The sequence below is a fragment of the Stigmatopora argus genome, chromosome 12 (genome assembly GCF_051989625.1).
Source record: "Stigmatopora argus isolate UIUO_Sarg chromosome 12, RoL_Sarg_1.0, whole genome shotgun sequence".
In the NCBI taxonomy this organism is placed as follows: domain Eukaryota; kingdom Metazoa; phylum Chordata; class Actinopteri; order Syngnathiformes; family Syngnathidae; genus Stigmatopora; species Stigmatopora argus.
The window spans coordinates 15,486,225-15,506,893 of record NC_135398.1 but is presented as its reverse complement, the minus strand read 5'-3'; the positions used below and the strand labels follow the sequence as shown (position 1 = coordinate 15,506,893).

Below are 20,669 nucleotides of genomic sequence, written 5' to 3'. Positions count from 1 at the left end.
GTTCCACAGGAGTTGCAGTTGGAACTGATTGATCTCCAATGTGAAAAGTTCAACTCCCTGAAAGTCTCTGAGTTTTATGCTTCATTAAGTGCAGCCAAATTTCCAAACATCCAGAAGATGGCACAGAGGATTCTGGTGTTATTTGGCTCTACATGTGTGTGAACAGACCTTTAGTCTGATGAAAACCAAGAAACCACCCCATAAATCCCAGATGAGTGATGAGTATGTTAATACTTTAGTCCTTTTTTTCTGTTTCTGTTTCATTTGTGCTGTTAACGGATGCAGTTTTTAATATGTATCGTATCTTGTGCTGACCCGGCCCGTCTGTCAAATTTTTAAAGTCAATGTGAAAGGTTTGCCCAACCCTGTACTAACATTTAGTGTTGTGCAGAACATGAATGCAGTCATGAAACATTTGCAAGAAACTGCTCATAATGTAATAATTTTGTTCTTAGTTTGTCTAGATAATGACTTTAAAAAGGGTCTGAAGGCACAAATCAAAACACAACTAGAACAAATTAACACATCTTCAAATCACATGGTTCTAATCTCTAACAAAATCATCTTTTGAAAAATTGAAAACCAAATAGAAGTTAATCCATTTAGGAACAAAACTGGTTTTACAGTTAATGGTCAGTTGATTAATCAATTGACACAATACACGTGATGTCTTCATTATTTCACAAGAAACATCAGATATTTAAATATGTTGATACAAATAGACAAGAAGTGATGTAAGAAATCAGATGGAAGGCCGTGATACATTAAATTTAACATTTAAGGGAGGTTCTGTTTGCGCAGAGCATCAAAAAATTGAATAAACTCTTATTGTTCCTCTGCACGGAAATCTTTAGTAAAAGGCAAAAGATTTATGCAATCTGAAGAGAAACAAGAGTGCTCTGAAGAAACTTTTACAGAACGACCTAAGTCTATATCCGCAATAGTACTTTAACACACAGGCTAACGCACTACAAACTAGCGGGCGACTTCAGTCCTTTGAGCAGCCAATCACGTTGCAGCAACTGTATTAGGCAGTCAGGGCATTGCAGCAACATTGTGATGTACTACTATGGAGCAGGGCATATACATACACTATTTGGGTAAATAGTTTGAATTCATTGGGGGTCTCGAGAAGCTAGTAATAAAACCAAAAGATTGTATTGTAACGATAACATTCAGAGGTTGACATCAAGGAAAGGTTATGGGATTATTTCCTTGGATTTAATTTTGACGGGAGCGTCTTAGACAGGAACATAATTGATGTACTTTGACATTGAGAGGGGGTGCACCGTTCCTGGAGGTACTGCAATACCAGGTCAATGCGTGGAGTGGACGGAGCAAGCTCCTATTCCATCTCCCAGGTTCAAAAATCAATTTAATATATGGTCCCCGGATAGGGAACGTATCAGATATTAAACTGATAAGAACAGATACTACACTTGATCTTAGCCAAAAGGCCGAGAAGCGATAACTAGAACTTTGTTAGGAAGGACGACTTCTTTCCAGCCATTACAGCCTATAGTAGTGGTTACACAGATCACATGACAACAAAAGCACACTTTATACAACAACCTAAAACTACACACTGTTTGATAGCAGGGGAAAAAAACGTTGCATTTCTGTATTTAAATGGAACAAATGCTTCGAAAATGTGGAGTCCCTGTGGTCATGTGACTCACAATGGTCCAATAGGAAAGTAGCAATAACCTTACCCAGCGCCCCAAGGTTCTCTGATTCGCAAACAATATTTTTGCAGTGAAAAGCCATTTAATTTAGCAACATTTGAAAAAAATGACAACAAATCAACAACCCCTGCTTAACGTATTACTTGCTATTTCCTGGTCTTGTGATGAACAATGACAACTTTCCACTAGTATGTCAAAAAAAAAATGATCAACTCATAATTCAACTAGTATCATTTAATTAAAACATATCACAGGCAAAATAACAAAAATCTCAAGAATTGAAAGCCAAAGTTTTTGGGGGGAATGAAAATACTAAAACGTTCGGAAGAAGGAAATACTACAATTATAAGTTTTCTCTTCATCCTATTGGGATTGTAGAGGTCAATATGTGACCGTCACAGAAGGCAAGGCTGATGAACAGAACAAAGACTGGAAAGGAAGGATCAACTGCTCTATTGACTTGTTTCAGATATGTATCATAGATATTTCTTTCACATGTTATCAGGGGAGAGCGCGAACGCAGTCCCCCACTATCAGAAATTATGCAATCGAGATTCCCACATTTGGGGAATTCGCAGAGGTCAGCACAGCCGGAGTGCAATGGCTGAGCCTCACCCTGGGTGAACCACCTTCGTGATCATGGTATCTCCCTTGCCAGGTAAGTATGAGTTGTACACAAATGCAGCACCCTCTTCTTTCGCGTGCTCGCCATTTTCAGTCACAAACTCGATTGCTACACCGTAATAACATAGTCATAAACACACACCCCGTATAAGGCAATTCTACCGAGAACTAGTACATGTAATAGTTGAGTCGTTACATCAACTGGGCGGTCTTTAATTTAGCTTTAAAGTATGATTTTACCAAATCCCATCATGGACTGCTGCTCTCATACAGAGTCAATGCGCATGCGTTCCTTTTTTGGAGTAACCGACTTGACAATGGAGCCCCACCTCCCTCCTTACACACTTCCTGTTGTTTCTTTGGTTGGGAATGCACAGTGCTACTAACACAGGCATGGGCAAACTACGGCCCGTGGGCCACATACGGCCCATTAGGCTTTTTAATCCGGCCCGCCGACGTTGTCCAAATTATAGTAAAAATCCGAATTAAACAATTGCCCAAATGAGTCTTATAAAACGCCGGGTCCAGCGTTTGTAGTTCTCAAGCCTCCGGGAATGCCGGCAAGCTCCGAGTTAATATATATATAGTTCGCAGTCTACCTTTGAATGCTCCGTTGACGCCAACATCTAGCGGCAGGATTTCTTTTGTAAATACAGCCGAAATGATCATACTGGGTGTATTGAAGAACTGGGTGTATTAAGAACTCGATATCCCAGCAGTCACTGCGCAGTACTTTATCTACGGGAAATAGTAGAGTCGGGGCTGCTTGGCGTAGTTGTATATATATATATATATATATTTATAGTTCACAGTCTAGCTTTGAATGCTCTGTTGACGCCAACATTTCTTTTGTAAATATAGCCGAAATGACGGCGAGCACCAAATTAGTGTGCTCGCGCAACGTCATACTGGGTGTATTGAAGAACTGGGTGTATTAAGAACTTGATATCCCAGCAGTCACTGCGCAGTACTTTATCTAGGGGAAATAGTAGAGTCGAAGACTGCTTGCCGTAGTTGTCCTATCGACTGATTTATTTGTTTTTATCGTGATAACAATTTTAGTATTGGTCCATATATAAAGCACACTGGATTATAAGGCACCCTGTCTATTTTGGAGAAAATTTTAGACTTTTATGTGCGCCTTATAGTCGTGAAAATATGGTACTGTGGACATCCTGACACACATGAACGAGCTGAATGTGAAGCTACAAGAGAAAAAACAGTTTGTGCATGAAATGCAAGCAAACCTTCCACCTTCAAAATCAAGCTGGTTTTATTTTTCAAGCAAATATCAGACAAGTCATTTGCTCATTTCCCCACACTGGTTCCGTTAAAAGAGACCCCCGCATGTGAAAAATTACGGGAAATCATTGGATGACCTGCATGAGCAATTCTGCCGTCGGTTTTGCGATAGTGGAAAAATTGACAGCTGGTGTCATGTCCTTTCTCACAAGACCCAGAAACGGTTCCACAGGAGTTGCAGTTGGAACTGATTGATCTCCAATGTGAAAAGTTCAACTCCCTGAAAGTCTCTGAGTTTTATGCTTCATTAAGTGCAGCCAAATTTCCAAACATCCAGAAGATGGCACAGAGGATTCTGGTGTTATTTGGCTCTACATGTGTGTGAACAGACCTTTAGTCTGATGAAAACCAAGAAACCACCCCATAAATCCCAGATGAGTGATGAGTATGTTAATACTTTAGTCCTTTTTTTCTGTTTCTGTTTCATTTGTGCTGTTAACGGATGCAGTTTTTAGTATGTATCGGATCTTGTGCTGACCCGGCCCATCTGTCAAGTTTTTAAAGTCAATGTGAAAGGTTTGCCCAACCCTGTACTAACATTTAGTGTTGTGCAGAACATGAATGCAGTCATGAAACATTTGCAAGAAACTGCTCATAATGTAATAATTTTGTTCTTAGTTTGTCTAGATAATGACTTTAAAAAGGGTCTGAAGGCACAAATCAGAACACAACTAGAACAAATTAACACATCTTCAAATCACATGGTTCTAATCTCTAACAAAATCATCTTTTGAAAAATTGAAAACCAAATAGAAGTTAATCCATTTAGGAACAAAACTGGTTTTACAGTTAAAGGTCAGTTGATTAATCAATTGACACAATAAACGTGATGTCTTATTATTTCACAAGAAACATCAGATATTTAAATATGTTGATACAAATAGACAAGAAGTGATGTAAGAAATCAGATGGAAGGCCGTGATACATTAAATTTAACATTTAAGGGAGGCTGTGTTTGCGCAGAGCATCAAAAAATTGAATAAACTCTTATTGTTCCTCTGCACGGAAATCTTTAGTAAAAGGCAAAAGATTTATGCAATCTGAAGAGAAACAAGAGTGTTCTGAAGAAACTTTTACAGAACGACCTAAGTCTATATCCGCAATAGTACTTTAACACACTACAAACTAGCGGGCGACTTCAGTCCTTTGAGCAGCCAATCACGTTGCAGCAACTGTATTAGGCAGTCAGGGCATTGCAGCAACATTGTGATGTACTACTATGGAGCAGGGCATATACATACACTATTTGGGTAAATAGTTTGAATTCATTGGGGGTCTCGAGAAGCTAGTAATAAAACCAAAAGATTGTATTGTAATGATAACATTCAGAGGTTGACATCAAGGAAAGGTTATGGGATTATTTCCTTGGATTTAATTTTGACAGGAACGTCTTAGACAGGAACATAATTGATGTACTTTGACATTGAGAGGGGGTGCACCGCTCCTGGAGGTACTGCAATACCAGGTCGATGCGTGGAGTGGACGGAGCAAGCTCCTATTCCATCTCCCAGGTTCAAAAATCAATTTAATATATGGTCCCCGGATAGGGAACGTATCAGATATTAAACTGATAAGAACAGATACTACACTTGATCTTAGCCAAAAGGCCGAGAAGCGATAACTAGAACTTTGTTAGGAAGGACGACTTCTTTCCAGCCATTACAGCCTATAGTAGTGGTTACACAGATCACATGACAACAAAAGCACACTTTATACAACAACCTAAAACTACACACTGTTTGATAGCAGGGGAAAAAAACGTTGCATTTCTGTATTTAAATGGAACAAATGCTTCGAAAATGTGGAGTCCCTGTGGTCATGTGACTCACAATGGTCCAATAGGAAAGTAGCAATGACCTTACCCAGCGCCCCAAGGTTCTCTGATTCGCAAACAATATTTTTGCAGTGAAAAGCCATTTAATTTAGCAACATTTGAAAAAAATGACAACAAATCAACAACCCCTGCTTAACGTATTACTTGCTATTTCCTGGTCTTGTGATGAACAATGACAACTTTCCACTAGTATGTCAAAAAAAAATGATCAACTCATAATTCAACTAGTATCATTTAATTAAAACATATCACAGGCAAAATAACAAAAATCTCAAGAATTGAAAGCCAAAGTTTTTGGGGGGAATGAAAATACTAAAACGTTCGGAAGAAGGAAATACTACAATTATAAGTTTTCTCTTCATCCTATTGGGATTGTAGAGGTCAATATGTGACCGTCACAGAAGGCAAGGCTGATGAACAGAACAAAGACTGGAAAGGAAGGATCAACTGCTCTATTGACTTGTTTCAGATATGTATCATAGATATTTCTTTCACATGTTATCAGGGGAGAGCGCGAACGCAGTCCCCCACTATCAGAAATTATGCAATCGAGATTCCCACATTTGGGGAATTCGCAGAGGTCAGCACAGCCGGAGTGCAATGGCTGAGCCTCACCCTGGGTGAACCACCTTCGTGATCATGGTATCTCCCTTGCCAGGTAAGTATGAGTTGTACACAAATGCAGCACCCTCTTCTTTCGCGTGCTCGCCATTTTCAGTCACAAACTCGATTGCTACACCGTAATAACATAGTCATAAACACACACCCCGTATAAGGCAATTCTACCGAGAACTAGTACATGTAATAGTTGAGTCGTTACATCAACTGGGCGGTCTTTAATTTAGCTTTAAAGTATGATTTTACCAAATCCCATCATGCACTGCTGCTCTCATACAGAGTCAATGCGCATGCGTTCCTTTTTTGGAGTAACCGACTTGACAATGGAGCCCCACCTCCCTCCTTACACACTTCCTGTTGTTTCTTTGGTTGGGAATGCACAGTGCTACTAACACAGGCATGGGCAAACTACGGCCCGTGGGCCACATACGGCCCATTAGGCTTTTTAATCCGGCCCGCCGACGTTGTCCAAATTATAGTAAAAATCCGAATTAAACAATTGCCCAAATGAGTCTTCTAAAACGCCGGGTCCAGCGTTTGTAGTTCTCAAGCCTCCGGGAATGCCGGCAAGCTCCGAGTTAATATATATATAGTTCGCAGTCTACCTTTGAATGCTCCGTTGACGCCAACATCTAGCGGCAGGATTTCTTTTGTAAATACAGCCGAAATGATCATACTGGGTGTATTGAAGAACTGGGTGTATTAAGAACTCGATATCCCAGCAGTCACTGCGCAGTACTTTATCTACGGGAAATAGTAGAGTCGGGGCTGCTTGGCGTAGTTGTATATATATATATATATATTTATAGTTCACAGTCTAGCTTTGAATGCTCTGTTGACGCCAACATTTCTTTTGTAAATATAGCCGAAATGACGGCGAGCACCAAATTAGTGTGCTCGTGCAACGTCATACTGGGTGTATTGAAGAACTGGGTGTATTAAGAACTTGATATCCCAGCAGTCACTGCGCAGTACTTTATCTAGGGGAAATAGTAGAGTCGAAGACTGCTTGCCGTAGTTGTCCTATCGACTGATTTATTTGTTTTTATCGTGATAACAATTTTAGTATTGGTCCATATATAAAGCGCACTGGATTATAAGGCACCCTGTCTATTTTGGAGAAAATTTTAGACTTTTATGTGCGCCTTATAGTCGTGAAAATATGGTACTGTGGACATCCTGACACACATGAACGAGCTGAATGTGAAGCTACAAGAGAAAAAACAGTTTGTGCATGAAATGCAAGCAAACCTTCCACCTTCAAAATCAAGCTGGTTTTATTTTTCAAGCAAATATCAGACAAGTCATTTGCTCATTTCCCCACACTGGTTCCGTTAAAAGAGACCCCCGCATGTGAAAAATTACGGGAAATCATTGGATGACCTGCATGAGCAATTCTGCCGTCGGTTTTGCGATAGTGGAAAAATTGACAGCTGGTGTCATGTCCTTTCTCACAAGACCCAGAAACGGTTCCACAGGAGTTGCAGTTGGAACTGATTGATCTCCAATGTGAAAAGTTCAACTCCCTGAAAGTCTCTGAGTTTTATGCTTCATTAAGTGCAGCCAAATTTCCAAACATCCAGAAGATGGCACAGAGGATTCTGGTGTTATTTGGCTCTACATGTGTGTGAACAGACCTTTAGTCTGATGAAAACCAAGAAACCACCCCATAAATCCCAGATGAGTGATGAGTATGTTAATACTTTAGTCCTTTTTTTCTGTTTCTGTTTCATTTGTGCTGTTAACGGATGCAGTTTTTAATATGTATCGTATCTTGTGCTGACCCGGCCCGTCTGTCAAATTTTTAAAGTCAATGTGAAAGGTTTGCCCAACCCTGTACTAACATTTAGTGTTGTGCAGAACATGAATGCAGTCATGAAACATTTGCAAGAAACTGCTCATAATGTAATAATTTTGTTCTTAGTTTGTCTAGATAATGACTTTAAAAAGGGTCTGAAGGCACAAATCAGAACACAACTAGAACAAATTAACACATCTTCAAATCACATGGTTCTAATCTCTAACAAAATCATCTTTTGAAAAATTGAAAACCAAATAGAAGTTAATCCATTTAGGAACAAAACTGGTTTTACAGTTAATGGTCAGTTGATTAATCAATTGACACAATAAACGTGATGTCTTATTATTTCACAAGAAACATCAGATATTTAAATATGTTGATACAAATAGACAAGAAGTGATGTAAGAAATCAGATGGAAGGCCGTGATACATCAAATTTAACATTTAAGGGAGGCTCTGTTTGCGCAGAGCATCAAAAAATTGAATAAACTCTTATTGTTCCTCTGCACGGAAATCTTTAGTAAAAGGCAAAAGATTTATGCAATCTGAAGAGAAACAAGAGTGTTCTGAAGAAACTTTTACAGAACGACCTAAGTCTATATCCGCAATAGTACTTTAACACACTACAAACTAGCGGGCGACTTCAGTCCTTTGAGCAGCCAATCACGTTGCAGCAACTGTATTAGGCAGTCAGGGCATTGCAGCAACATTGTGATGTACTACTATGGAGCAGGGCATATACAAACACTATTTGAGTAAATAGTTTGAATTCATTGGGGGTCTTGAGAAGCTAGTAATAAAACCAAAAGATTGTATTGTAATGATAACATTCAGAGGTTGACATCAAGGAAAGGTTATGGGATTATTTCCTTGGATTTAATTTTGACGGGAATGTCTTAGACATGAACATAATTGATGTACTTTGACATTGAGAGGGGGTGCACCGTTCCTGGAGGTACTGCAATACCAGGTCGATGCGTGGAGTGGACGGAGCAAGCACCTATTCCATCTCCCAGGTCCAAAAATCAATTTAATATATGGTCCCCGGATAGGGGACGTATCAGATATTAAACTGATAAGAACAGATACTACACTTGATCTTAGCCAAAAGGCCGAGAAGCGATAACTAAAACTTTGTTAGGAAGGACGACTTCTTTCCAGCCATTATAGCCTATAGTAGTGGTTACACAGATCACATGACAACAAAAGCACACTTTATACAACAACCTAAAACTACACACTGTTTGATAGCAGGGGAAAAAAACGTTGCATTTCTGTATTTAAATGGAACAAATGCTTCGAAAATGTGGAGTCCCTGTGGTCATGTGACTCACAATGGTCCAATAGGAAAGTAGCAATAACCTTACCCAGCGCCCCAAGGTTCTCTGATTCGCAAACAATATTTTTGCAGTGAAAAGCCATTTAATTTAGCAACATTTGAAAAAAATGACAACAAATCAACAACCCCTGCTTAACGTATTACTTGCTATTTCCTGGTCTTGTGATGAACAATGACAACTTTCCACTAGTATGTCAAAAAAAAATGATCAACTCATAATTCAACTAGTATCATTTAATTAAAACATATCACAGGCAAAATAACAAAAATCTCAAGAATTGAAAGCCAAAGTTTTTGGGGGGAATGAAAATACTAAAACGTTCGGAAGAAGGAAATACTACAATTATAAGTTTTCTCTTCATCCTATTGGGATTGTAGAGGTCAATATGTGACCGTCACAGAAGGCAAAGCTGATGAACAGAAAAGGAAGGATCAACTGCTCTATTGACTTGTTTCAGATATGTATCATAGATATTTCTTTCACATGTTATCAGGGGAGAGCGCGAACGCAGTCCCCCACTATCAGAAATTATGCAATCGAGATTCCCACATTTGGGGAATTCGCAGAGGTCAGCACAGCCAGAGTGCAATGGCTGAGCCTCACCCTGGGTGAACCACCTTCGTGATCATGGTATCTCCCTTGCCAGGTAAGTATGAGTTGTACACAAATGCAGCACCCTCTTCTTTCGCGTGCTCGCCATTTTCAGTCACAAACTCGATTGCTACACCGTAATAACATAGTCATAAACACACACCCCGTATAAGGCAATTCTACCGAGAACTAGTACATGTAATAGTTGAGTCGTTACATCAACTGGGCGGTCTTTAATTTAGCTTTAAAGTATGATTTTACCAAATCCCATCATGCACTGCTGCTCTCATACAGAGTCAATGCGCATGCGTTCCTTTTTTGGAGTAACCGACTTGACAATGGAGCCCCACCTCCCTCCTTACACACTTCCTGTTGTTTCTTTGGTTGGGAATGCACAGTGCTACTAACACAGGCATGGGCAAACTACGGCCCGTGGGCCACATACGGCCCATTAGGCTTTTTAATCCGGCCCGCCGACGTTGTCCAAATTATAGTAAAAATCCGAATTAAACAATTGCCCAAATGAGTCTTATAAAACGCCGGGTCCAGCGTTTGTAGTTCTCAAGCCTCCGGGAATGCCGGCAAGCTCCGAGTTAATATATATATAGTTCGCAGTCTACCTTTGAATGCTCCGTTGACGCCAACATCTAGCGGCAGGATTTCTTTTGTAAATACAGCCGAAATGATCATACTGGGTGTATTGAAGAACTGGGTGTATTAAGAACTCGATATCCCAGCAGTCACTGCGCAGTACTTTATCTACGGGAAATAGTAGAGTCGGGGCTGCTTGGCGTAGTTGTATATATATATATATATATTTATAGTTCACAGTCTAGCTTTGAATGCTCTGTTGACGCCAACATTTCTTTTGTAAATATAGCCGAAATGACGGCGAGCACCAAATTAGTGTGCTCGCGCAACGTCATACTGGGTGTATTGAAGAACTGGGTGTATTAAGAACTTGATATCCCAGCAGTCACTGCGCAGTACTTTATCTAGGGGAAATAGTAGAGTCGAAGACTGCTTGCCGTAGTTGTCCTATCGACTGATTTATTTGTTTTTATCGTGATAACAATTTTAGTATTGGTCCATATATAAAGCACACTGGATTATAAGGCACCCTGTCTATTTTGGAGAAAATTTTAGACTTTTATGTGCGCCTTATAGTCGTGAAAATATGGTACTGTGGACATCCTGACACACATGAACGAGCTGAATGTGAAGCTACAAGAGAAAAAACAGTTTGTGCATGAAATGCAAGCAAACCTTCCACCTTCAAAATCAAGCTGGTTTTATTTTTCAAGCAAATATCAGACAAGTCATTTGCTCATTTCCCCACACTGGTTCCGTTAAAAGAGACCCCCGCATGTGAAAAATTACGGGAAATCATTGGATGACCTGCATGAGCAATTCTGCCGTCGGTTTTGCGATAGTGGAAAAATTGACAGCTGGTGTCATGTCCTTTCTCACAAGACCCAGAAACGGTTCCACAGGAGTTGCAGTTGGAACTGATTGATCTCCAATGTGAAAAGTTCAACTCCCTGAAAGTCTCTGAGTTTTATGCTTCATTAAGTGCAGCCAAATTTCCAAACATCCAGAAGATGGCACAGAGGATTCTGGTGTTATTTGGCTCTACATGTGTGTGAACAGACCTTTAGTCTGATGAAAACCAAGAAACCACCCCATAAATCCCAGATGAGTGATGAGTATGTTAATACTTTAGTCCTTTTTTTCTGTTTCTGTTTCATTTGTGCTGTTAACGGATGCAGTTTTTAGTATGTATCGGATCTTGTGCTGACCCGGCCCATCTGTCAAGTTTTTAAAGTCAATGTGAAAGGTTTGCCCAACCCTGTACTAACATTTAGTGTTGTGCAGAACATGAATGCAGTCATGAAACATTTGCAAGAAACTGCTCATAATGTAATAATTTTGTTCTTAGTTTGTCTAGATAATGACTTTAAAAAGGGTCTGAAGGCACAAATCAGAACACAACTAGAACAAATTAACACATCTTCAAATCACATGGTTCTAATCTCTAACAAAATCATCTTTTGAAAAATTGAAAACCAAATAGAAGTTAATCCATTTAGGAACAAAACTGGTTTTACAGTTAATGGTCAGTTGATTAATCAATTGACACAATAAACGTGATGTCTTATTATTTCACAAGAAACATCAGATATTTAAATATGTTGATACAAATAGACAAGAAGTGATGTAAGAAATCAGATGGAAGGCCGTGATACATTAAATTTAACATTTAAGGGAGGCTGTGTTTGCGCAGAGCATCAAAAAATTGAATAAACTCTTATTGTTCCTCTGCACGGAAATCTTTAGTAAAAGGCAAAAGATTTATGCAATCTGAAGAGAAACAAGAGTGTTCTGAAGAAACTTTTACAGAACGACCTAAGTCTATATCCGCAATAGTACTTTAACACACTACAAACTAGCGGGCGACTTCAGTCCTTTGAGCAGCCAATCACGTTGCAGCAACTGTATTAGGCAGTCAGGGCATTGCAGCAACATTGTGATGTACTACTATGGAGCAGGGCATATACATACACTATTTGGGTAAATAGTTTGAATTCATTGGGGGTCTCGAGAAGCTAGTAATAAAACCAAAAGATTGTATTGTAATGATAACATTCAGAGGTTGACATCAAGGAAAGGTTATGGGATTATTTCCTTGGATTTAATTTTGACAGGAACGTCTTAGACAGGAACATAATTGATGTACTTTGACATTGAGAGGGGGTGCACCGCTCCTGGAGGTACTGCAATACCAGGTCGATGCGTGGAGTGGACGGAGCAAGCTCCTATAACATCTCCCAGGTTCAAAAATCAATTTAATATATGGTCCCCGGATAGGGAACGTATCAGATATTAAACTGATAAGAACAGATACTACACTTGATCTTAGCCAAAAGGCCGAGAAGCGATAACTAGAACTTTGTTAGGAAGGACGACTTCTTTCCAGCCATTACAGCCTATAGTAGTGGTTACACAGATCACATGACAACAAAAGCACACTTTATACAACAACCTAAAACTACACACTGTTTGATAGCAGGGGAAAAAAACGTTGCATTTCTGTATTTAAATGGAACAAATGCTTCGAAAATGTGGAGTCCCTGTGGTCATGTGACTCACAATGGTCCAATAGGAAAGTAGCAATGACCTTACCCAGCGCCCCAAGGTTCTCTGATTCGCAAACAATATTTTTGCAGTGAAAAGCCATTTAATTTAGCAACATTTGAAAAAAATGACAACAAATCAACAACCCCTGCTTAACGTATTACTTGCTATTTCCTGGTCTTGTGATGAACAATGACAACTTTCCACTAGTATGTCAAAAAAAAATGATCAACTCATAATTCAACTAGTATCATTTAATTAAAACATATCACAGGCAAAATAACAAAAATCTCAAGAATTGAAAGCCAAAGTTTTTGGGGGGAATGAAAATACTAAAACGTTCGGAAGAAGGAAATACTACAATTATAAGTTTTCTCTTCATCCTATTGGGATTGTAGAGGTCAATATGTGACCGTCACAGAAGGCAAGGCTGATGAACAGAACAAAGACTGGAAAGGAAGGATCAACTGCTCTATTGACTTGTTTCAGATATGTATCATAGATATTTCTTTCACATGTTATCAGGGGAGAGCGCGAACGCAGTCCCCCACTATCAGAAATTATGCAATCGAGATTCCCACATTTGGGGAATTCGCAGAGGTCAGCACAGCCGGAGTGCAATGGCTGAGCCTCACCCTGGGTGAACCACCTTCGTGATCATGGTATCTCCCTTGCCAGGTAAGTATGAGTTGTACACAAATGCAGCACCCTCTTCTTTCGCGTGCTCGCCATTTTCAGTCACAAACTCGATTGCTACACCGTAATAACATAGTCATAAACACACACCCCGTATAAGGCAATTCTACCGAGAACTAGTACATGTAATAGTTGAGTCGTTACATCAACTGGGCGGTCTTTAATTTAGCTTTAAAGTATGATTTTACCAAATCCCATCATGCACTGCTGCTCTCATACAGAGTCAATGCGCATGCGTTCCTTTTTTGGAGTAACCGACTTGACAATGGAGCCCCACCTCCCTCCTTACACACTTCCTGTTGTTTCTTTGGTTGGGAATGCACAGTGCTACTAACACAGGCATGGGCAAACTACGGCCCGTGGGCCACATACGGCCCATTAGGCTTTTTAATCCGGCCCGCCGACGTTGTCCAAATTATAGTAAAAATCCGAATTAAACAATTGCCCAAATGAGTCTTCTAAAACGCCGGGTCCAGCGTTTGTAGTTCTCAAGCCTCCGGGAATGCCGGCAAGCTCCGAGTTAATATATATATAGTTCGCAGTCTACCTTTGAATGCTCCGTTGACGCCAACATCTAGCGGCAGGATTTCTTTTGTAAATACAGCCGAAATGATCATACTGGGTGTATTGAAGAACTGGGTGTATTAAGAACTCGATATCCCAGCAGTCACTGCGCAGTACTTTATCTACGGGAAATAGTAGAGTCGGGGCTGCTTGGCGTAGTTGTATATATATATATATATATTTATAGTTCACAGTCTAGCTTTGAATGCTCTGTTGACGCCAACATTTCTTTTGTAAATATAGCCGAAATGACGGCGAGCACCAAATTAGTGTGCTCGTGCAACGTCATACTGGGTGTATTGAAGAACTGGGTGTATTAAGAACTTGATATCCCAGCAGTCACTGCGCAGTACTTTATCTAGGGGAAATAGTAGAGTCGAAGACTGCTTGCCGTAGTTGTCCTATCGACTGATTTATTTGTTTTTATCGTGATAACAATTTTAGTATTGGTCCATATATAAAGCGCACTGGATTATAAGGCACCCTGTCTATTTTGGAGAAAATTTTAGACTTTTATGTGCGCCTTATAGTCGTGAAAATATGGTACTGTGGACATCCTGACACACATGAACGAGCTGAATGTGAAGCTACAAGAGAAAAAACAGTTTGTGCATGAAATGCAAGCAAACCTTCCACCTTCAAAATCAAGCTGGTTTTATTTTTCAAGCAAATATCAGACAAGTCATTTGCTCATTTCCCCACACTGGTTCCGTTAAAAGAGACCCCCGCATGTGAAAAATTACGGGAAATCATTGGATGACCTGCATGAGCAATTCTGCCGTCGGTTTTGCGATAGTGGAAAAATTGACAGCTGGTGTCATGTCCTTTCTCACAAGACCCAGAAACGGTTCCACAGGAGTTGCAGTTGGAACTGATTGATCTCCAATGTGAAAAGTTCAACTCCCTGAAAGTCTCTGAGTTTTATGCTTCATTAAGTGCAGCCAAATTTCCAAACATCCAGAAGATGGCACAGAGGATTCTGGTGTTATTTGGCTCTACATGTGTGTGAACAGACCTTTAGTCTGATGAAAACCAAGAAACCACCCCATAAATCCCAGATGAGTGATGAGTATGTTAATACTTTAGTCCTTTTTTTCTGTTTCTGTTTCATTTGTGCTGTTAACGGATGCAGTTTTTAATATGTATCGTATCTTGTGCTGACCCGGCCCGTCTGTCAAATTTTTAAAGTCAATGTGAAAGGTTTGCCCAACCCTGTACTAACATTTAGTGTTGTGCAGAACATGAATGCAGTCATGAAACATTTGCAAGAAACTGCTCATAATGTAATAATTTTGTTCTTAGTTTGTCTAGATAATGACTTTAAAAAGGGTCTGAAGGCACAAATCAAAACACAACTAGAACAAATTAACACATCTTCAAATCACATGGTTCTAATCTCTAACAAAATCATCTTTTGAAAAATTGAAAACCAAATAGAAGTTAATCCATTTAGGAACAAAACTGGTTTTACAGTTAATGGTCAGTTGATTAATCAATTGACACAATACACGTGATGTCTTCATTATTTCACAAGAAACATCAGATATTTAAATATGTTGATACAAATAGACAAGAAGTGATGTAAGAAATCAGATGGAAGGCCGTGATACATTAAATTTAACATTTAAGGGAGGTTCTGTTTGCGCAGAGCATCAAAAAATTGAATAAACTCTTATTGTTCCTCTGCACGGAAATCTTTAGTAAAAGGCAAAAGATTTATGCAATCTGAAGAGAAACAAGAGTGCTCTGAAGAAACTTTTACAGAACGACCTAAGTCTATATCCGCAATAGTACTTTAACACACAGGCTAACGCACTACAAACTAGCGGGCGACTTCAGTCCTTTGAGCAGCCAATCACGTTGCAGCAACTGTATTAGGCAGTCAGGGCATTGCAGCAACATTGTGATGTACTACTATGGAGCAGGGCATATACATACACTATTTGGGTAAATAGTTTGAATTCATTGGGGGTCTCGAGAAGCTAGTAATAAAACCAAAAGATTGTATTGTAACGATAACATTCAGAGGTTGACATCAAGGAAAGGTTATGGGATTATTTCCTTGGATTTAATTTTGACGGGAGCGTCTTAGACAGGAACATAATTGATGTACTTTGACATTGAGAGGGGGTGCACCGTTCCTGGAGGTACTGCAATACCAGGTCGATGCGTGGAGTGGACGGAGCAAGCTCCTATTCCATCTCCCAGGTTCAAAAATCAATTTAATATATGGTCCCCGGATAGGGAACGTATCAGATATTAAACTGATAAGAACAGATACTACACTTGATCTTAGCCAAAAGGCCGAGAAGCGATAACTAGAACTTTGTTAGGAAGGACGACTTCTTTCCAGCCATTACAGCCTATAGTAGTGGTTACACAGATCACATGACAACAAAAGCACACTTTATACAACAACCTAAAACTACACACTGTTTGATAGCAGGGGAAAAAAACGTTGCATTTCTGTATTTAAATGGAACAAATGCTTCGAAAATGTGGAGTCCCTGTGGTCATGTGACTCACAATGGTCCAATAGGAAAGTAGCAATAACCTTACCCAGCGCCCCAAGGTTCTCTGATTCGCAAACAATATTTTTGCAGTGAAAAGCCATTTAATTTAGCAACATTTGAAAAAAATGACAACAAATCAACAACCCCTGCTTAACGTATTACTTGCTATTTCCTGGTCTTGTGATGAACAATGACAACTTTCCACTAGTATGTCAAAAAAAAAATGATCAACTCATAATTCAACTAGTATCATTTAATTAAAACATATCACAGGCAAAATAACAAAAATCTCAAGAATTGAAAGCCAAAGTTTTTGGGGGGAATGAAAATACTAAAACGTTCGGAAGAAGGAAATACTACAATTATAAGTTTTCTCTTCATCCTATTGGGATTGTAGAGGTCAATATGTGACCGTCACAGAAGGCAAGGCTGATGAACAGAACAAAGACTGGAAAGGAAGGATCAACTGCTCTATTGACTTGTTTCAGATATGTATCATAGATATTTCTTTCACATGTTATCAGGGGAGAGCGCGAACGCAGTCCCCCACTATCAGAAATTATGCAATCGAGATTCCCACATTTGGGGAATTCGCAGAGGTCAGCACAGCCGGAGTGCAATGGCTGAGCCTCACCCTGGGTGAACCACCTTCGTGATCATGGTATCTCCCTTGCCAGGTAAGTATGAGTTGTACACAAATGCAGCACCCTCTTCTTTCGCGTGCTCGCCATTTTCAGTCACAAACTCGATTGCTACACCGTAATAACATAGTCATAAACACACACCCCGTATAAGGCAATTCTACCGAGAACTAGTACATGTAATAGTTGAGTCGTTACATCAACTGGGCGGTCTTTAATTTAGCTTTAAAGTATGATTTTACCAAATCCCATCATGCACTGCTGCTCTCATACAGAGTCAATGCGCATGCGTTCCTTTTTTGGAGTAACCGACTTGACAATGGAGCCCCACCTCCCTCCTTACACACTTCCTGTTGTTTCTTTGGTTGGGAATGCACAGTGCTACTAACACAGGCATGGGCAAACTACGGCCCGTGGGCCACATACGGCCCATTAGGCTTTTTAATCCGGCCCGCCGACGTTGTCCAAATTATAGTAAAAATCCGAATTAAACAATTGCCCAAATGAGTCTTATAAAACGCCGGGTCCAGCGTTTGTAGTTCTCAAGCCTCCGGGAATGCCGGCAAGCTCCGAGTTAATATATATATAGTTCGCAGTCTACCTTTGAATGCTCCGTTGACGCCAACATCTAGCGGCAGGATTTCTTTTGTAAATACAGCCGAAATGATCATACTGGGTGTATTGAAGAACTGGGTGTATTAAGAACTCGATATCCCAGCAGTCACTGCGCAGTACTTTATCTACGGGAAATAGTAGAGTCGGGGCTGCTTGGCGTAGTTGTATATATATATATATATATATTTATAGTTCACAGTCTAGCTTTGAATGCTCTGTTGACGCCAACATTTCTTTTGTAAATATAGCCGAAATGACGGCGAGCACCAAATTAGTGTGCTCGCGCAACGTCATACTGGGTGTATTGAAGAACTGGGTGTATTAAGAACTTGATATCCCAGCAGTCACTGCGCAGTACTTTATCTAGGGGAAATAGTAGAGTCGAAGACTGCTTGCCGTAGTTGTCCTATCGACTGATTTATTTGTTTTTATCGTGATAACAATTTTAGTATTGGTCCATATATAAAGCACACTGGATTATAAGGCACCCTGTCTATTTTGGAGAAAATTTTAGACTTTTATGTGCGCCTTATAGTCGTGAAAATATGGTACTGTGGACATCCTGACACACATGAACGAGCTGAATGTGAAGCTACAAGAGAAAAAACAGTTTGTGCATGAAATGCAAGCAAACCTTCCACCTTCAAAATCAAGCTGGTTTTATTTTTCAAGCAAATATCAGACAAGTCATTTGCTCATTTCCCCACACTGGTTCCGTTAAAAGAGACCCCCGCATGTGAAAAATTACGGGAAATCATTGGATGACCTGCATGAGCAATTCTGCCGTCGGTTTTGCGATAGTGGAAAAATTGACAGCTGGTGTCATGTCCTTTCTCACAAGACCCAGAAACGGTTCCACAGGAGTTGCAGTTGGAACTGATTGATCTCCAATGTGAAAAGTTCAACTCCCTGAAAGTCTCTGAGTTTTATGCTTCATTAAGTGCAGCCAAATTTCCAAACATCCAGAAGATGGCACAGAGGATTCTGGTGTTATTTGGCTCTACATGTGTGTGAACAGACCTTTAGTCTGATGAAAACCAAGAAACCACCCCATAAATCCCAGATGAGTGATGAGTATGTTAATACTTTAGTCCTTTTTTTCTGTTTCTGTTTCATTTGTGCTGTTAACGGATGCAGTTTTTAGTATGTATCGGATCTTGTGCTGACCCGGCCCATCTGTCAAGTTTTTAAAGTCAATGTGAAAGGTTTGCCCAACCCTGTACTAACATTTAGTGTTGTGCAGAACATGAATGCAGTCATGAAACATTTGCAAGAAACTGCTCATAATGTAATAATTTTGTTCTTAGTTTGTCTAGATAATGACTTTAAAAAGGGTCTGAAGGCACAAATCAGAACACAACTAGAACAAATTAACACATCTTCAAATCACATGGTTCTAATCTCTAACAAAATCATCTTTTGAAAAATTGAAAACCAAATAGAAGTTAATCCATTTAGGAACAAAACTGGTTTTACAGTTAAAGGTCAGTTGATTAATCAATTGACACAATAAACGTGATGTCTTATTATTTCACAAGAAACATCAGATATTTAAATATGTTGATACAAATAGACAAGAAGTGATGTAAGAAATCAGATGGAAGGCCGTGATACATTAAATTTAACATTTAAGGGAGGCTGTGTTTGCGCAGAGCATCAAAAAATTGAATAAACTCTTATTGTTCCTCTGCACGGAAATCTTTAGTAAAAGGCAAAAGATTTATGCAATCTGAAGAGAAACAAGAGTGTTCTGAAGAAACTTTTACAGAACGACCTAAGTCTATATCCGCAATAGTACTTTAACACACTACAAACTAGCGGGCGACTTCAGTCCTTTGAGCAGCCAATCACGTTGCAGCAACTGTATTAGGCAGTCAGGGCATTGCAGCAACATTGTGATGTACTACTATGGAGCAGGGCATATACATACACTATTTGGGTAAATAGTTTGAATTCATTGGGGGTCTCGAGAAGCTAGTAATAAAACCAAAAGATTGTATTGTAATGATAACATTCAGAGGTTGACATCAAGGAAAGGTTATGGGATTATTTCCTTGGATTTAATTTTGACAGGAACGTCTTAGACAGGAACATAATTGATGTACTTTGACATTGAGAGGGGGTGCACCGCTCCTGGAGGTACTGCAATACCAGGTCGATGCGTGGAGTGGACGGAGCAAGCTCCTATTCCATCTCCCAGGTTCAAAAATCAATTTAATATATGGTCCCCGGATAGGGAACGTATCAGATATTAAACTGATAAGAACAGATACTACACTTGATCTTAGCCAAAAGGCCGAGAAGCGATAACTAGAACTTTGTTAGGAAGGACGACTTCTTTCCAGCCATTACAGCCTATAGTAGTGGTTACACAGATCACATGACAACAAAAGCACACTTTATACAACAACCTAAAACTACACACTGTTTGATAGCAGGGGAAAAAAACGTTGCATTTCTGTATTTAAATGGAACAAATGCTTCGAAAATGTGGAGTCCCTGTGGTCATGTGACTCACAATGGTCCAATAGGAAAGTAGCAATGACCTTACCCAGCGCCCCAAGGTTCTCTGATTCGCAAACAATATTTTTGCAGTGAAAAGCCATTTAATTTAGCAACATTTGAAAAAAATGACAACAAATCAACAACCCCTGCTTAACGTATTACTTGCTATTTCCTGGTCTTGTGATGAACAATGACAACTTTCCAC

At 39.6% G+C, this 20,669-nt stretch overlaps 17 non-coding genes across 17 annotated transcripts; all 17 read right to left on the bottom strand.

Annotated features, from left to right (window-relative positions):
- Window positions 1-785: 785 nt before the first annotated feature.
- Window positions 786-896, bottom strand: LOC144086402 (U5 spliceosomal RNA). The gene has a single exon (XR_013304441.1). It is a non-coding gene; the product is annotated as a U5 spliceosomal RNA (small nuclear RNA).
- Window positions 897-1,278: 382 nt separating this feature from the next.
- LOC144086451 (U2 spliceosomal RNA) lies at window positions 1,279-1,469 on the bottom strand. Its single transcript, XR_013304486.1, has one exon. It is a non-coding gene; the product is annotated as a U2 spliceosomal RNA (small nuclear RNA).
- Window positions 1,470-2,187: 718 nt separating this feature from the next.
- LOC144086428 (U1 spliceosomal RNA) lies at window positions 2,188-2,351 on the bottom strand. Its single transcript, XR_013304465.1, has one exon. It is a non-coding gene; the product is annotated as a U1 spliceosomal RNA (small nuclear RNA).
- A 2,207-nt stretch (window positions 2,352-4,558) lies between these two features.
- Window positions 4,559-4,669, bottom strand: LOC144086410 (U5 spliceosomal RNA). The gene has a single exon (XR_013304448.1). It is a non-coding gene; the product is annotated as a U5 spliceosomal RNA (small nuclear RNA).
- Window positions 4,670-5,039: 370 nt separating this feature from the next.
- LOC144086445 (U2 spliceosomal RNA) lies at window positions 5,040-5,230 on the bottom strand. Its single transcript, XR_013304482.1, has one exon. It is a non-coding gene; the product is annotated as a U2 spliceosomal RNA (small nuclear RNA).
- Window positions 5,231-5,947: 717 nt separating this feature from the next.
- On the bottom strand, window positions 5,948-6,111 carry LOC144086427 (U1 spliceosomal RNA). The gene has a single exon (XR_013304464.1). It is a non-coding gene; the product is annotated as a U1 spliceosomal RNA (small nuclear RNA).
- A 2,205-nt stretch (window positions 6,112-8,316) lies between these two features.
- On the bottom strand, window positions 8,317-8,427 carry LOC144086462 (U5 spliceosomal RNA). The gene has a single exon (XR_013304496.1). It is a non-coding gene; the product is annotated as a U5 spliceosomal RNA (small nuclear RNA).
- Window positions 8,428-8,797: 370 nt separating this feature from the next.
- LOC144086448 (U2 spliceosomal RNA) lies at window positions 8,798-8,988 on the bottom strand. The gene has a single exon (XR_013304485.1). It is a non-coding gene; the product is annotated as a U2 spliceosomal RNA (small nuclear RNA).
- Window positions 8,989-9,694: 706 nt separating this feature from the next.
- LOC144086433 (U1 spliceosomal RNA) lies at window positions 9,695-9,858 on the bottom strand. The gene has a single exon (XR_013304470.1). It is a non-coding gene; the product is annotated as a U1 spliceosomal RNA (small nuclear RNA).
- A 2,205-nt stretch (window positions 9,859-12,063) lies between these two features.
- Window positions 12,064-12,174, bottom strand: LOC144086409 (U5 spliceosomal RNA). The gene has a single exon (XR_013304447.1). It is a non-coding gene; the product is annotated as a U5 spliceosomal RNA (small nuclear RNA).
- Window positions 12,175-12,544: 370 nt separating this feature from the next.
- LOC144086453 (U2 spliceosomal RNA) lies at window positions 12,545-12,735 on the bottom strand. Its single transcript, XR_013304488.1, has one exon. It is a non-coding gene; the product is annotated as a U2 spliceosomal RNA (small nuclear RNA).
- A 717-nt stretch (window positions 12,736-13,452) lies between these two features.
- Window positions 13,453-13,616, bottom strand: LOC144086426 (U1 spliceosomal RNA). Its single transcript, XR_013304463.1, has one exon. It is a non-coding gene; the product is annotated as a U1 spliceosomal RNA (small nuclear RNA).
- A 2,206-nt stretch (window positions 13,617-15,822) lies between these two features.
- On the bottom strand, window positions 15,823-15,933 carry LOC144086401 (U5 spliceosomal RNA). The gene has a single exon (XR_013304440.1). It is a non-coding gene; the product is annotated as a U5 spliceosomal RNA (small nuclear RNA).
- A 382-nt stretch (window positions 15,934-16,315) lies between these two features.
- Window positions 16,316-16,506, bottom strand: LOC144086442 (U2 spliceosomal RNA). The gene has a single exon (XR_013304479.1). It is a non-coding gene; the product is annotated as a U2 spliceosomal RNA (small nuclear RNA).
- A 718-nt stretch (window positions 16,507-17,224) lies between these two features.
- Window positions 17,225-17,388, bottom strand: LOC144086425 (U1 spliceosomal RNA). Its single transcript, XR_013304462.1, has one exon. It is a non-coding gene; the product is annotated as a U1 spliceosomal RNA (small nuclear RNA).
- Window positions 17,389-19,595: 2,207 nt separating this feature from the next.
- LOC144086408 (U5 spliceosomal RNA) lies at window positions 19,596-19,706 on the bottom strand. The gene has a single exon (XR_013304446.1). It is a non-coding gene; the product is annotated as a U5 spliceosomal RNA (small nuclear RNA).
- A 370-nt stretch (window positions 19,707-20,076) lies between these two features.
- Window positions 20,077-20,267, bottom strand: LOC144086444 (U2 spliceosomal RNA). The gene has a single exon (XR_013304481.1). It is a non-coding gene; the product is annotated as a U2 spliceosomal RNA (small nuclear RNA).
- Between the last annotated feature and the right edge of the window lie 402 nt (window positions 20,268-20,669).